The sequence below is a fragment of the Pseudochaenichthys georgianus genome, chromosome 9 (genome assembly GCF_902827115.2).
Source record: "Pseudochaenichthys georgianus chromosome 9, fPseGeo1.2, whole genome shotgun sequence".
Lineage (NCBI taxonomy): Eukaryota > Metazoa > Chordata > Actinopteri > Perciformes > Channichthyidae > Pseudochaenichthys > Pseudochaenichthys georgianus.
In genome coordinates, this window is record NC_047511.1 from 4,934,524 (window position 1) to 4,949,802 (window position 15,279).

A 15,279-nucleotide genomic window follows, 5' to 3' on the forward strand; every position below is an offset into this window, starting at 1 on the left:
GTACTCAGGTCTTGTACTAGAAGCACCAGTGTAGAATACTCTGTTACAGTAAAAGTACTGCATTCAAAATGTTCCTCAAGTAAAAGTATTAAAGTAGCGACAGTAAAAGTAGTCATTGTGCAGATTGGTCCATTTCAGAATAATATATATGATGTGTTTTATAATGATTGATCATGAAAGTGTTCTCAAAGCTGGTAAAGGTGCAGCTAGTTTGAATCTTGTGGATTTACTCCAAGTGGAACTAAAGTCTGATTTAACACTTGATTATATTTCACATCATTCATCCTCATCTGTGAAGTAACTAAAGGGATTAATACATGTAGTGGAGTAAAAGTACACCATGTACCTCTGAACTGTAGTGGATTAGAAGAACAAAGTAGCAAAAGAAACATTGAAATACTTAAATAAAGTACAAGTATCTCAAAATTGTACCCAAGTAGTACTTGAGTTTATGAACTTAGTTACTTTACACCAGTGGCTATAAAGATAGAAAGACTAAGCCTTGCACAGAGGCATGAAAATACATTTTCAAAATGCTCAACAGTGCTGCCAAAATGTTAAACTCACTGCTACACAATTAAAATAAATGCTTTTATATATATTTATATTAGATGTGACTCTTTGGTGTTTCTGTTCTTAGTAACACTGCTGCTTTAGTTGTTCTGACTGCTAAAATCATCTGTTATTCCTAATTTTAAAGCCGATATTCCGTGTTTCCCTTTTTTTAAGAAAAGTATCGAAAAAGAATCGGAATCGCAATTCTTGACTTGGTATCGGTATCGAAACCAAAATGTTGGTATCGTGACAACACTACATTGGCACTACAAACTGGGCTTTCCCGGATGACAGCAGGTCTGCCAGATGCCATAGTAACGGTAAGCCGAACATAAGATTTGAATGCATGGATGTTTTTTTGTGAAGCTGCAGATTTATGTTAGGCTACATGACACTTGCACTTAGTTTTCACCAAACACTATCCCATTTGGCCGTTTTAAATGTAATCCTAAATTAGGCTCATGGGAATGTGCTGCACACTTTTAAGTGTGATGACTTGATGTAGCCTACGTGTGATATGGAAATATGTTGCTGCCTGGTGATGATGATGATAAATAGGAGCGTATTCCCTCAAACAGCTGCCTGCATGCAATCTGCGATTTTGTTTAGGCCTCTCAAGTTACAGTGTAGCCTACCTAGCTGACCTATCCATCTTATCCAATATTTCTATCGTAGGTCATCAAGAGACAGGTTTGCACCCGTGCTTGACAGCAGAGATGCCCTTCTTGCTGCTGTGACTAGGGGTGCAACAACTAATCGACTTAATCGATTAAAATCGATTACCAAATTAGTTGCCAACTAATTCAGTCGTCGATTCGTTGGTGACGTCATCACGTGTGTTTTACGCGGCGTTAAGCTCTAACTTTATTGGTCTTTGTATCGGTACGGGAGACATTTAAAAAATATATGTCATGTTTTATTGCTACAAAGACATTATATCGCAGTCTTAGTGTCGCCAACTCGTTTCTAATATGCAAAAAGACAAACAAATGCGTCTATGATGTATTTTCGATCTTTCTCTCCCCCGCCTGCTTGTGAGGGGGCGGGGCAGTTTACACACGGGCAGCTGCAACATGCAGCAACACACACACGTGGGAGATGGCGGAGAGAACGCGCTCCGAGGTGGTTAAACTTTACCCGTCTCGATGTGGAGAATGCTCGTTGCCAAAAGTGGAATAAGAGTTTAGCATGTAAGGGCGGTAACACGAGCTATTTGTCTAAACATTTAGCAAAAGTGCACCACATCCAGACGGAGGAATGCACCGGGTTCGACTGTCTTTCTAGCAGCTCTGTAGCCCCATCCACGAGTAACGTTTCCACGTCAGGTGTTATGTATGCTAGCAGCAACACACGGAGCTAACTACATTATACAAACATAATGATTAGAGGTAACAGAGTTATTTGCGGACTTTTGGTGACAGAGCCTTCAGTGTGGCATCCCCCACCCTCTGGAACTCTCTCCCCCCCCCCCGAAATCCGAAATTATTTGTCCGCTACTTCCCCCCCCCACCCCCTTAACCTGTCTGCCTTTTTTCCCCTACTCCCCCCCCACTACCCGACTTGTAAAGCGACCTTGGGTTTCCTGAAAGGCGCTATAAAAATATTATATATTATTATTATTTAGTTTGTTAAAGTTTCAGCTATTCTGTTTACAGTTCTGTCATCAGATTATTTAATACGATTTGTTAAAACACTGTCGTTTCTTTTGATGTGAAATATTATTTATTTAATTTGAATAAAAAGCAATGTTAGTTTTGTTCACAATTTAAGTTAAGTCCGAATAGTCGATTAATCGTTTCATTAATCGATAGATTAATCGATTATCAAATTAGTCGTTTGTTGCAGCCCTAGCTGTGACGTTGCCAAAGTTTAAAGTGCAATGGCTTATGGAGGAGGGAAGGAGAGAAGCTGCGCGGGCGCTGCTGACTACAGAGTGTCGTTCTGCACCCGGTGGTGTGGAGCCGGGTGCGTCTCATCAGGAATCTGCCGCCTCCTACAGCACGTCCGCTGAGAAGGATTTATTTGCCTTCGATGAGATGGAGGGAGATACAGCTTCCTTAAACTCTGAGACAGAAGTCATTGACTATTTTAAGTCGGGGTCAGAGCTGGCAGTCTTGAGCCGTTTCCCTAATATAAAGCGCATCTTCCTGAAATACAACACCGCTACCCCATCGAGTGCGCCGGTTGAGATGCTTTTCAGACTAGGCAGTCTTGTGCTAACACCAAGAAGAAATCGGTTATCCGATAAACTACTTGAGAGACTCCTCCTAATGCGGTATAACCACTGCTTCAGTGACAAACACATCAAATAAGTGTGAAGTGTTCAGTCTGAGATCACGAGAGGGAGTGTGGCCTATGTTCACAGCCAATGCCACTTTGGCCTATTTTCGCTTTTGATTGTTGTTAATGATGTTAAAAGGCCATGTTGACTATATTGTATATTTTGTAGCTTACTGTTCAATTAATGAAGCTCATGTTTTAGGTTGTGTTCTTTTCCATTAGCCTTTAGGCTATTTGCTGATAGGCCTTTTTTTGTTGAGGCAATCAATATTTGTATATTTAATGTGTTATCAAGGCCAACCTCTTATTTTGTTTTATACAGGCTATTTATTTGTAAAGTATTTGTTTATTTTGCCAGTGTCACATCACATTGATATGGCCCACTTGTTCCGTTATTACAATTTTTGTCTTGAAATGCTCTTTAAGTTTCACAGACTGTTAGCTTGTTGTGGTTGGCTGGTAGCCTATTTTATTAAAGAGCATATAAAAAGAAAGACTTGTGTTATGTCTTCCTTATTGCAATAGTAATTGGGGGTGCAAGTGGAGTCTCACAGAGGCAAAACTGTGGCGCGCTTACACTGTAGGTGCGCCGCAGTCTGCGTGATCTGCCTGTAGGGAGGGGCGGGTCGGCCCTGCGAGTAAAGTAACGAGAAAAGTAACGAGTTACTTTATGTAGCGAGTAACGAAGTAGTGTAATATATTACTTTATTTTTTAAGTAATATGTAATATATTACTTTTTTTTTTAGTAATGACCCCATCTCTGCCTCTCATTCACCAATGGTAATGTTTAGATGAATTTAACCTCCCCTCAATTCTATTGGCTCTAACGGTTCAAAAGAGATGTCAATCACCAAAATCGACCAATGGGTTCCAGAGATATGGCAAATGCACCCAAATGACCCCAGAAGTGGGTTTATTTTTCTAAACCTCTCTAAAAAGGTCACATTTAACTTGTTTTATATGTTGTAGTTTGGATTCCTAAAGATTTTAGTCTACTATCCCATCATTCAAGGGTGGTTGAATTACTTATCACTATAAGTAATGGGTTTTTTTGGACGGAAACTATAATTTACATTGTTTTACTATGTTCAATCTGAATTTAATAAAAACATCTATATTGATTCTGACTTTTCTACATCCAACTCACGGGTGTGTCATTGCTTTGAGAAAACAAATTATTAATTTACCCCTTTTAGAAGTGAAGATATAGTCACTTGTTCTGGGAATGTCATTTTCGAGCCTGAGACCTGAAAAACAGGCTTGGGGCTTAACAGGTTAAGCCCGGATTAATATATTTGTTGAAGTTTTTATTGTGTGCATAATAAATGTGTTAAATTAATTGAGAAATTCTTTAAAAGTATAATGATGCAATCTCTTTAAAATAAGTCATTACAGTTAAAAAAGTAGATTTAGTTTTCCAAGGGCCTCTCCTTCAGAGGCCTACACTTTAAATCATGAGACTTCCAAATCCTAACAGACAGAGATCAGTATCACTTTGTGTTGCAGCCCAAATCTACGTAAAGGTTCTACTCGAGCCCAATTTAAATACCATAAAGAAAGTATTGAAGCCAACTCAAGCTAAATCTCAAATATATTTAATAAATGTACAGTTGTTTTTGATCACACACACACACACACACACACACACACACACACACACACACACACACACACACACACACACACACACACACACACACACACACACACACACACACACACACACACACACACACACACAGTAAAGTGTTGCCTTCTTTAGAGTTATTAGTAATTCAAGATTAATTATCAAATGGGGTACATAAGATACAATAAATAAAATAACTTGATAATTTTGTTCACAACATTAGACCTGTCCTCTAATCTCTACTAGAATAAGATACGCATGTTTGGGTGTTTTAACACAAGTCCAATTTTGACTGACTTTAGTTCTAATGTTAATTTGACTTCAACCGATAAGTAATTCTTTAAATGAACTCTAATTTTCACATCATGATGGATTAGTGTTCCACATTGTTTCCACTGATTTGTTTTACAATTAGGCCAAAGGTAAAGAGAGACATTGATGACCTTGTGTCCCTTTTGTTAGTACGTGGTTCCATTTTGTCTATGGCCTTGGACGGCTTCACTAAAAGTCACCCAGTTGTGCCCTGCTAAAGTCTGGCTGAGTGCAGTCACAGACATGCTATTGACATGCTCTACATGACATTAATAGTCTGGTCCGAGAATGGACACCATTTCCTGCTCCCAGAGACAATGACGCTCCTCAAACTGAACATTACAGCCGTTGATACTGTCTCACGTGGGTCTGCTCCCCCCCACGAGCCATGAACTGAAAGCTTGACCTCTGCTTTGAACACTTGGAAGCCTCCCTGTCACACCAGCACCAACCCTTGGGTCAGTCAGATGAGACTAACGGCTTCACTTAGGGCATTTGGGTCAGATACATGACTCTCGTTACCGCAGAGTGGGTTGTTTTTTTAAGGCTATTCATACTGCTATGCAGAGGATGCCTGTAAGTTGGCAAGCTGTTAAAAGCCCCTACTATTTTTAGTATAGGCCTAATGTCAGGGGCCTCTTAATGTCTAGTTCTACATGTATTCACATTATATAGACAGTGTTTCCACTGTCTATACACCTGGAGCGGATCCCACTCCCCTCCGCCTCCCAACACATATAACAAGCCATTTCTCCCCACCATCAAGCCCCCCTCCTCTGCTCCACTGCCCCCCCCCCCCCCCTCGTGCCCACCCCCACGCTGCTAGCCTGGCCAACCTCATACCTCTCCAGCCTGCCACCACCCCCCCACTTGACCAATTTTGCCCTCCTCAATATCCGGTCACTTAACAATAAAGCCCACATCTTCCACGAAATAATTCTGGACAAATCACTCTGGTTACCCCCCCCTGAAATCCTCCAACTGATCAGCTCCTCCAAACCCACAACCTGCTCCCTTGACCCTCTACCCACCCCTCTACTGAAGTCCTGTCTCCCCGTCCTCTGCCCCTACCTTGTCAACTCCTCCCTGTCCCAAGGAACCGTTCCCTCTGCCTTCAAAACTGCTGCTGTCACTCCCATCCTCAAGAAACCCGGTCTGGATCCCTCCTCCCTCAGTAATTACCGTCCCATCTCCAACCTCCCCTTTCTCTCAAAAACAATAGAACGCATTATCTCCAAACAACTCCACCGCCATCTCCAAACCAACCAACTTTTTGAACCCCTTCAGTCTGGTTTTCGTCCCCACCACAGCACAGAAACGGCCCTCATCAAAGTCCTCAATGACCTCCTCACCTCTGCTGACACCGGTTCCCTCAACATCCTCATCCTCCTCGACCTGAGTGCAGCCTTCGATACCGTGAGCCACACCATCAAGCTTACCCGACTCCAGGACATCGGTATCGAAGGTACTGCACTCAGGTGGCTCCAGTCCTACCTCTCCGACAGATCCCACTTCATCTCCCTCAACAACCACTCCTCTGCCACAGCTTCAGTCACCCAAGGTGTTCCCCAAGGTTCAGTACTCGGCCCCCTCCTCTTCATCATCTACATCCTCCCCCTTGGTCAGAGTCTCCGCCAATACAACCTGGACTTTCACTGTTACGCCGACGACACCCAGATTTACCTCAGCACCAAATCCCCCAACAACCCCCCCCCCCTCACCCACATTGAATCCTGTGTGACTGCAATAAAATCCTGGATGCAACACAACTTCCTCAAACTCAACAGCAATAAAACTGAACTCCTCCTCATCGGCTCCAAATCCACCCTCAGCAAAAACCCCAACCTGACAGTCACCATTGATGGCACCCCTGTTTCACCCTCCACGCATGCAACCGTGGCGTTATATTTGACCCCACCCTCTCCCTCGAGCCCCACATCCGTCAAGTTGTAAAAACCTCATTTTTCCACCTCCGCAATATTGCCAAACTCCGTCCCTCTCTCACCCGCCCTGCAGCTGAGCGACTCATTCACGCCTTCATCTCCTCCCGCCTTGACTATTGCAACTCACTCCTCTACGGCATCAGCCCTACATCCCTCAATAGACTCCAGCGTGTCCAGAACGCAGCCGCCAGACTCCTCACCCACACCAAATCATGGCATCACATCACCCCGGTCCTCAAAGAACTCCACTGGCTCCCCGTTTCACACCGCAACCATTACAAACTCCTGGTCCTCACTTACAAAGCCCTCCACCATCTGCCCCCCCCCCTACCTCACTGACCTCCTCATCCTCTACCAACCACCCCGGTCCCTCAGATCCACCTCAGCCAGTTTGCTTTCAATCCCCTAGGCCAAACTCCGGAGCTTCGGGGACAGAGCCTTCTCTGTGGCAGCCCCGAAGCTCTGGAACTCCCTCCCCCAAGACCTCCGTGAGTCTGAGTCCCTCACCCTGTTCCAGTCCCGCCTCAAAACCCACCTCTTCAACGCTGTATCCATAAGCCCCCCCCCTCTCAATCAACTTCCTCCTGACTGCTTTTCTGTTTTGTTTTGTTTCTTTTTGGCTTTGTATTTGTTTTGTTTGTCTACCCTCCCTCCCAAATGTAAAGCGTCTTTGGGTTCAACAAAAGCTCTATAGAAATAAAATATATTATTATTATAATACAACCATTCTGTTCTGCTCTAACGATTCAATGTATAGATTCTGCATCGAAACAATTAGCTTTATTGTTTTGAATGATAACGTCACCTTAAGTGGAGGAATGCAAACCTGTTTTCAAATGTAAGGTTTTGATTTTGGTTGACGTTTCTCAGTAATAACACCCTCAGACACCCACTATCATTCATGCTATGCCATCAGTAGTGACTCATGTTAAGGGGGTTGAAGCTTCTCCTCCCAAATCAGATATGCTTTGTTCTTCAACAAAGGTATACATTTCCTGCTTAATATATGTTTCTCACAATTGTTTTTTGTGAGCTGCACACAGGTGATACTTGTCGACTGATAGATTGTAAACTACACCATGCTTAAATGGACTCCTAAGTTATTATTTCATATGTAACATTATGTAAGAAAAGGGAGGGAAGAGTCAATTATATTGAGTAATTTATTTTATATTGGAACATTTATTTCTCAAACCTATGTTTTATGGAAGAGAAAATGTATTTCTGATAAACTAATCTTTTATCAACAGGTAAATGGTGAATTAATATAACATTTAGAATCATTGAGAAGGGGTTATATCCACAGGGACTAGCTTGCCTTTAACTTAAAATAACATTTCTCTGTAATTATGTTATCGTGCCATAGTCTTTTGATTTATATGTAATGCTAACATAAATATAATCCTAAATTGAAGACACTGCAATTTTTCAGATTATAGATAGATCAAATCACCACTGTGAATTGTATACCTTAGCTGTGAATGTTATACCTTAGCTGGATCTCTTATGATCCTGAGTTTGAAATGCTTAAGACTAGTGATTGCCTTGAAGTTAATCTTTAAGCTGCAAGATGGTTTTGATTTTATAGTTTGATAAAGGAGATTAACTAATGAGTAAATGTTAAAACATATTAGTTTAAAATAAATGTTTTTGTTATTATGTATCTGTGATTTCATGTGTTCATTATTATGCTTTTGACAAAGGATGCTCCAAACACTGACAAGAGATGATTTTTCTATTATGATTGTCTGTCTCAATCATTGTGATTGAATGTTCAATCTTATTGTGTTGTTCTTATTGTGTTGTTCTTAATGTGATTGTTATTAATGTAATTGATGTTGTGTAAATCCACACTCAATTCTGAAGATTCTCATTGATTTAAGTATTGAACACATTATTATTAAAATAGGGTTTTTTAGGTTATCAAAATGTATGAAAAGAGAGTAACTGTTTGCCCTGCATGTCCTCCTTCGCCCTCTGACGCAGCTGACCGGCCTCGAGCAGCCGTTATCTCCCTAAGGAGGGGCTGCCCTAGCATATTGTTGTTGTTGTTACCAGTTTGTGACCGGGCAACTGTCGGTCAGAGGTAGTTATTGTTGTGGGACACCTGGAACACATCCTTCTCTGGGTGTAGATGCCCCCGAGCCTTAAGCGACAACACATGTGATTCAGTGTCCTCAGCTGTTTAGTCGATCTATTGAAGAATGTTGATCATTACACTCTGAACGAGTTCAAACCTGGAGCTACAGGAGGGCTCTTCAGAATTGATTGTGGCATCTCAACCGTGTGGTCAGACCGTGGCCCGTGACATGTTTTGTGAATTCTCCGGCCGAAGCTCCAAATAAACCGTCAGTGTTTGCCATCAAAGCTCCAGCTCTCCTCGTGTCTCTGAGTCCTGACTCCATCAGAGCTCCAGCTCTCCTCGTCTCTCTGAGTCCTGACTCCATCAGAGCTCCAGCTCTCCTCGTGTCTCTGAGTCCTGAGTCCTGACTCCATCAGAGCTCCAGCTCTCCTCGTGTCTCTGAGTCCTGACTCCATCAGAGCTCCAGCTCTCCTCGTCTCTCTGAGTCCTGACTCCATCAGAGCTCCAGCTCTCCTCGTCTCTCTGAGTCCTGACTCCATCAGAGCTCCAGCTCTCCTCGTGTCTCTGAGTCCTGACTCCATCAGAGCTCCAGCTCTCCTCGTGTCTCTGAGTCCTGAGTCCTGACTCCATCAGAGCTCCAGCTCTCCTCGTGTCTCTGAGTCCTGACTCCATTAGAGCTCCAGCTCTCCTCGTCTCTCTGAGTCCTGACTCCATCAGAGCTCCAGCTCTCCTCGTGTCTCTGAGTCCTGACTCCATCAGAGCTCCAGCTCTCCTCGTCTCTCTGAGTCCTGACTCTATCAGAGCTCCAGCTCTCCTCGTGTCTCTGATGCGGCTTTCACACCAGCGCTTTTCAGTTTCTAGCTCCGAGCGGGAGCTTTTCTGGTTCAGCTCCGGTTTCCCTTTTCAGCTGCCGCTCTGTGCACACCGCCCACTGGCGCCCCAGAGCTGCGTCATGACGTCACCGTTTACATCGCTGATTTGCCCCCCAACGGCAGCCATTACGGCAGCTCACAACAACAACAACAACTGCGTCGGGTCGATGATCGTGTTGCTTTTAATCACACGAAGCCAGAATAAATTGAATAACGACTTCTCCAACCTTATACTTTGCTCTGAGTGCCGTGGTTCATTGTTTATTAATGTGTTTCTGCAGCATTTACCGACCGCTGCAGTGCTGGCTGCTCTTCCACGGGGGTTTATTCTCCCGTTAGCTCCCGTTAGCTCACACTGCAGCGGCCGCTCTAAAGTATTCCCTGTCCGACTCACACAAGCAGCTGATGCATATCCCCAGTTCCCCTTAGCCTAAGTGAATGTGTGTCCGTCTGAATTGACGCTGTTTGGTATCACAACGCTGTTATGAAAGTTTCTCTGGTATAAAACGGGTGATGTTGGCATAGCAACCGAAGCTAAACTGACTACTTGCATCCGATAGCTGCAATAATACAAAACAACACGTCTGCCTCTCTCCACAATGATCGATAACAGCGAACGGATGGTCAAAGTAAGGCACAAATAAACAGAATCACACGAAGCCTGGTTAGTGTTGCCTGACTTTATAAAGTGTGTTTATAGGCACTACTGCTTGTAGGCAGGCATAACAGTCGACCCATGGGGTTTAGTTTCCTGCACGCCGCGACGTAAGAGAGACGTAAGCGACGTCACCTCTTAGCTCCAAAGCTCTTGCCTCTGGACCGACAATTTTTTGGAGCTGGAAATGAAGCGGATTCCGGAGCTAAGAGCCGGCGCAGCTCCGGTGTGAACTGGAAAACCCGGCGCTTTTCAGGCTCTAGCTCCGAGCCGGAGCTGAAAAGGCGCTGGTGTGAAAGGGGCATGAGTCCTGACTCCATCAAAGCTCCAGCTCTCCTCGTGTCTCTCTGAGTCCTGACTCCATTAGAGCTCCAGCTCTCCTCGTGTCTCTCTGAGTCCTGACTCCATCAGAGCTCCAGCTCTCCTCGTCTCTCTGAGTCCTGACTCCATCAGAGCTCCAGCTCTCCTCGTGTCTCTCTGAGTCCTGACTCCATCAGAGCTCCAGCTCTCCTTGTGTCTCTGAGTCCTGACTCCATCAGAGCTCCAGCTCTCCTCGTCTCTCTGAGTCCTGACTCCATCAGAGCTCCAGCTCTCCTCGTGTCTCTGAGTCCTGACTCCATCAGAGCTCCAGCTCTCCTCGTGTCTCTCTGAGTCCTGACTCCATCAGAGCTCCAGCTCTCCTCGTGTCTCTGAGTCCTGACTCCATCAGAGCTCCAGCTCTCCTCGTGTCTCTCTGAGTCCTGACTTCTATTGCTTCAGAAGTTTCCCCCACAGAAACGATATTATCATATAAGCGAGAAAGAAACAGGACAACCCCAGCAAAACTCAAGAGGATCACAAGCGTGTGCAAACAAAAATATAATCCGGGATCCTTTGGTTTCCCAGGGTACGCTGGTTGTTAAAAACTATTTAAGTCAAAAACACTGGAATCCTATCCTAATGCGGACCGTATATAACAGAGTAAAATGTAACATAGAATATTATACATCAGCTTTCAATTTAGTTATGAACATTTTTAATCAGGGTTGACAATTGTGCCAGTATCCATCATAGACTACCCTGCAGCAGCATTTTCCAGACACCTCAACCACTGCTGGAGACCGAGATGAAAGAGATGGAGAAACAACAGAAGTGTCAAAGTCCTCTTGCTTGGCTGAAGTCACCACGTGGCGACACTCTGCCTGCTCCCGTAGGTTAAGAATGAACACGACATTAACAGAGAACTACAGTTATGCTAGCAACAGGTTCCATGCACCACTTCTGGCAGCACTCTAAATCTGAAAGGACATTTTTGTAAACCAATAGATCTGACTGGATAACGAACATTGGCACAGGCAACTCCTCCATCCCCGGGATGCGGAGATGAAACTCATACAAAACTGATAGACAGACCTCATCACTGGCACACAGCTGTTTGGTTCGCAACTATCTTATGTAGGAGTAATTTGACCTGAAATCTAGGTACATTAGAAGTCATGGCAACGTAATGGAAAAACATGACTGACTGAATAATTGTCTCAAACCCACAGCTTTAGGAAATACATTAGGACATTTGTAATTGTGTCTGTCCACGTGTCCTGGGAGATTTCCATCTCCCGGACACATGGGAGAAATTCCCATAGTGTCAGAAATATGTCATATGTTGTGAGAGTAACATTAACCTGCGTGATAGTTGTCCTTGCACACCAATGTAACACCCACGAGCTGAACAGGAAGCTGGTGACAGGAAACAGTCCTTAGGGAGAGGCAACTATTGGCTTCTGTATGTCTATGACTAAGCAGCAAGAGTACTAAGCAGCCACAACGTACGAGAGTGTGTGCTTTGTGAGCACTGATGGGCACACACTCACGGGTCCACTCTGCTGTCCTAGTTGAAATGCCCTCAATGTCCTCCCTACTCCGCCTCTGATGGGCTCGTGCTCATCGGCTGCCTTACTATGTCGTGTTCTGATGTAACGCACGCTGTACATAAGCATTACCAAGGTAAGTGAAAAAGAAACGTGAAGAATCCCCGTCTGATCACCACTAACGGAAGAGCAGAGCAACTTTGTATTTATCGTTTACAATAGTGTCAGGCTTTCATGTACATTTAAGATCATCATTCCATCTTTATCATTTGAATGTTCTTTTACTTACTGTGTAACTCGTTACAGATTACATGGAGACCCTAACCTCCAGAACGAGAACTGAGAGTTCCTAAACTCCAGGACCAGAACCTTAAGACCCCAAACTCCAAGACCACAACTGAGACTCCCTTACATGCAGAAATGATACTCAGTGCCCCTAACCTTCCAGGACCAGAACGGAGAGACCCTAACCTCCAGAACTCAGAGTCTCAACCTCCAGAACCAGAAATAAGATTCCCTAACCTCCAGGATCAGGACTGAGAGTTAATGTGGCACCCAACAGACGCAACATTTTCCGTACCCTGCAGCCGGTGGAGCAGTCCTTGGTCAATCCCAGGATTCAGTTCCTGGTGAGCGGACTGCAAGCCAATGTAGTCCAGTTGTGAGTCCGGCCCTGAAAAATGTGGCAACAAGCCTCTGACGGAACCAACAGAGCCAAGCCCTCTATCCACGTCCTGCCATAGTTCATCCATTGCGGAAGGAGTAGTTCCTTCTAAATCAGGTATCCACATATTTGGGCAACTCTAAATATATAGGGGAAACACTTGGTGATACATAGATATGGCAAGATAAAGGAAAAAGGGAGACTGACTATAGGAAAGAAATCCCAACAGGCGGTGCATTATTTAATGTGGTTCCGTTAACCTGGACATTAAGAACAATATTGTGGCCAATCAGTATCTTGTTGAACAAAGATCTTGCCCTTCCAAGCCTACTGCAGATCTCCCTCTGAGCATCCTGACTCTTCAGCACCAATGCTAATAACACTGCCATAGCTTGTAAGCTAGCTCTTGTTTTGTTTCTTTTTCCCCCGCTGGGGTTAAGCCTACAACTGCTGTCAATCAAACTCGCACACTGCCACGCCCCATCGAGCTGCTGATAGAAAAAGGTTTTCCCCTCAAAACGTATTTATTTCCTTTTTATGGAAAAATTGCAATAATACCATTTTAGAAAAAAAACAGCTGATAACCTTTTGTTAAATGAGGGATGGCCAAATACTCATTTGCTTTCACTTTAATTCAGAATGTGAACTTTAAACCTGGTTTTCCCTGTTGCATGAGGTGCTGCAGACACACAGTATAACCTGCAGCATCTCTCATCACACAGGCTCTGCGGAACATACTGTGAGTGGCTCCTGCATCACACAGAACACAAGCTGGGTCCTGGTTTGACAGAAACATAACCCAGGGAGCCACACTACTCAAGAAGACCCAACCAGGCCACCGTGTTGACCAGAATGTGGTTAGCCTTGCTGGGACTCTGCACCTGCCACAAACAGGGCCCTGTGGACCGCTTCACTACCAGCACAATGCCCCGTCCGCACATTCTATGGTGCATATCCACGGGAGTGTACAGCCAGAGCGGTCCCTTTCATCCTTGTGTGGCATTTTCTCTGCCGTTATCTTTTCCCGTAGCCCCTCCTCAAACAGTGAACAATCCGAGCCGCGACAACACACCGTCCGCTCGGTGTGAACAGAGCCGCCGCAGGGCTGTCTGTCTCCCGGGGTTGTGTCGTCGCTGTCGGCTAACAGAGAGCCAGGTTTGGACGAACAGAGGCACACTCACCCGCTTTCAGCTGCGATGTTGCTGCAGACTGGAGGTCCGCTCCGCCGCTGCCAAACCATCCTCCATCTTCCCTATAGCGGCTGCTGTCTGTGGATGTGTGTGTGTGTGTGTGTGTGTGTGTGTGTGTGTGTGTGTGTGTGTGTGTGTGTGTGTGTGTGTGTGTGTGTGTGTGTGTGTGTGTGTGTGTGTGTGTGTGTGTGTGTGTGTGTGTGTTCCCAGCCCCTCCCTCCGTCACCGTCAATTAATCACAGGACACTGTTGGTGTAAAGTAAATGTACAATTTTGAGGGTCTTGTACTTTACTTGAGTATTTTAGTTGTTTGCTACGTTGTACTTCTACCCCACTACAATTCAGAGGTAAATCGTGTACTTTTACTCCACTACATTTATATAGCTTTAGTTACTTCACAGATGTGGATGAATGATATGAAATATAATCAAGTGTTAAATCAGACTTTAGTTCCACCTGGAGTAAATTCACCAGCTACCCTGCAGTCTACAAAGTCATTCAGACTAGCTGCACCTTCACCAGCTTTGAGAACACTTTCATGATCAATCATTATAAAACACATCATATATATTATTCTGAAATGGACCAATCTGCACAACGACTACTTTTATTTTTGGTACTTGATGTTTTTGTTGCTAATGCTTTTGTACTTTTACTTGAATAACATTTTTAATGCAGGACTTTTACTTGTAACAGAGTATTCATACATTCTGGTACTTCGACTTTTACTCAAGATCTGAATACTTCTCCACCTGAGGACCTGGATACAGTCGCGACGCACTCTGGAAGATTTGCAGCACTTTCACTTTGTGTAAAAAAAAAGTAATACATTTAACACATGCTAAATCATATATACATTTGATCTTTTTACTAAAGAATAAAAAACATTTGAAAACCACTTTTTCTACATTTTGTCTAAGGACAAGTATAGCACAACAAGAGAATGTTTTAGCATTTTTTACACATGGATTTTTTGAAATGTTATAGGTGGGACAGAAAATGTCCTCCAATTCTGGAAAGACGCATAACATAAAATACATTAATAAATATTCCACTGGTGGATGTAGTGTCCTAATAACAGCAGTTGCCAACTAATTGAGACTTCTAACCATCACCACACCAAACATTAGCCACCTTTAGCTTAGCGGTGGTGATGCACAGCCAAGCAACTGATGTCGTTCTTTTATTGCCAAACATTAGCTATTTACTTTGGCAGTCGCATTTAAGCTTCAGAAATTATATAATTTTTG

General features: G+C 43.9%; 1 protein-coding gene across 1 annotated transcript in view; it reads right to left on the reverse strand.

The window, feature by feature from the left end:
- Window positions 1–14,101, reverse strand: part of apba1a (amyloid beta (A4) precursor protein-binding, family A, member 1a) — a 107,376-nt gene extending 93,275 nt beyond the window's left edge. Inside the window, exon 1 of the mRNA XM_034090180.2 lies at window positions 14,021–14,101. The gene's annotated coding sequence lies outside the window, so the exon portion shown is untranslated. The remainder of the gene's footprint in view (window positions 1–14,020) is intronic.
- Between the last annotated feature and the right edge of the window lie 1,178 nt (window positions 14,102–15,279).